This window comes from Somniosus microcephalus, unplaced genomic scaffold (assembly GCF_052327205.1).
Source record: "Somniosus microcephalus isolate GS21.2 unplaced genomic scaffold, FLI_Smic_1.0 unresolved_chr2, whole genome shotgun sequence".
In the NCBI taxonomy this organism is placed as follows: Eukaryota; Metazoa; Chordata; class Chondrichthyes; order Squaliformes; family Somniosidae; genus Somniosus; species Somniosus microcephalus.
This window is the reverse complement of record NW_028225180.1, coordinates 37,703,855-37,706,078: the sequence shown is the minus strand read 5'-3', so window position 1 is coordinate 37,706,078 and position 2,224 is coordinate 37,703,855.

Below are 2,224 nucleotides of genomic sequence, written 5' to 3'. Positions count from 1 at the left end.
TTCCACATAAGAGGTTGTCAGCTAAAATTAAAGCTCATGGGTGAAGAAAAATAATTGACCTATTTATGGGCTTGGTTAGCTGGTAGAAGAGAAAGAGCAGGGATAATGGGTTGTGCTCGAATTGGAAGTAAGTGACCAGTGGTCTCCCATAAGGGATCTGTGCAGGAGCCTCGACTGTTCACCGTGTTTATTAATGTCTTAGATAACGTAATAGAGAGCCATATATCGATGGTTGCCGATGACACAAAGATTAGTGGCACAAATTTAAACAGAGACATTGATAGATTAAGTGAGTGGGTGAAACAGTGGCAGATGAATTTCAACACAGGCAAGTCTAAGGTCATCCATTGTGGACCAAAAAAGGACAGGCCAGAGTGGTATTTTAATTGTAAAAAGCTAGGATCAGGGGAGGTCCAAAGAGATTTGGGGATTCATGTACACAGATCATTAACATATAGGAGTCAGTCACTAAAACTACTCAAAAAGTCGAAAGGGGTGTTCGCCTTTATAACTACAAGGCCAGAGTCTGAAGGGGAGGAGGTTTTGTTACAGCGATGCAAAGCCCTGGTTAGACCACATATGGAGAGCTGGGTACAGTTCTGGGCACCGCACCTGCGAAAGGACATATTGGCCTTGGAAGGAGGGCAGTGCAGACTTACCCGAATGTCACCGGGGCACCAAGTGCTCGATTATGAGGAGAGATTATATAAGTTGGTTTGTATTCCCTGCAGTATAGAAGGTTAAGGGGTGATTTGATTGAGGTTGTTAAGCATATAAAAGGAATTGATAGGGTAGTAGATTGAAAGATTTTTTGCTGAAGAGTGTAAAAGGATATGGAGCAACGGCGGCTAAATGGAGCTAAGTTACAGATCAGCCAAGAGTTCACTGAATGGCGGCAGAACAAGCTCGAGGGGCTGAATGGCTTGATAACGTTCCAAAGTTCCTCTGCTTATTGCTGTATATTAATCTATAAAATACATTAACACGTACTTGGTGGTTTCTATTTTTTTCTGATATTGGTGCACAGATTGATTGCAAAAGCACAACTTTGATGAGTTAAGGACAGCGAGTTACAAGCAAGGATTTTTTTTAATTCTCAGGATGTGAGCGGTGCTGGCGAGCACGGCTTGTATTTCCCATCCCAAGTTGCCCTGAGAATGTGGTGCTGGGCGGCCTACTGAACAGAAGAACATAAGCAGTAAGAGCAGGAGTAGGCCATACGGCCCCTCGAGCCTTCTCTGCCATTCAAAAAGATCATGGTTGATCATCCACCTCAACTCCACTTTCCTGCCCGATCTTCATATCCATTGATTCCCTGAGAGTCCAAAATAATCTACCTATCTCAGCCCTGAATATATTTAAACACTTGGGGCAGAGAATTCCAAAGATTCGCAACCCTCTGAGTGAAGAAATTCCTCCTGATCTCAGTCTTAAATGGCCTACCCCTTATCCTGAGACTATGCCCCTAGTTCTAGACACTCCAGCCAGGGGAAACAATCTCTCAGCGTCTACCCTGTCAATCCCCTTCAGAATCTTGTATGTTTCAACGAGATCAGCTCTCATTCTTCTAAACGCCAGAGAGTATTGTCCCATTCTACAAAATCTCTCATTATAGGCCAGCCGTCTCATCCCAGAAATCAATTTAATGAACCTACGTTGCACCGCCTCCAAGTCAAGTATATCCTTAGAATCACTGCGCAGTTTGATACAACTCATTGGCTTGCCGGGGCCACTTCAGAGAGCAGTTACGAGTCACTCATGCTGGCCCAGGCCAGCAGGTTTCCATCCCACATGACACATTGGTAAACCAGTTGGTTGTTTATGAGAATCTGACAGCTTCATGGTAACTTTCACTGGTACAGACCGCACCGCATATAGAGGTAGGTATGTTGGTTTTAACGCGATTCACCTGCTGTAAGCGTTGGATGGTAAAACCATCATAGCCCCATGTGCTCGTCACCACGATTCATGCAAGAATTATTCCTGCGAGTAACAGCCTTATTTATGCAAATATTTATATTTTGACTGGGCGGGCAATGTTCTATCCTTCATAAGTTGGAATCCAGCAGTCAGAATTTCTGTCCAGTAAGTTGGAAAGTCACATGACTATAATGCTTCAAGTCACACATTCTGAGCTGGACCATGCAGGGACTATAAGAGAATCTTAGCAGCAGCTGTATGTATTGCACACCATCTTATTAAACGGTATAGTAGTTCAAAACTC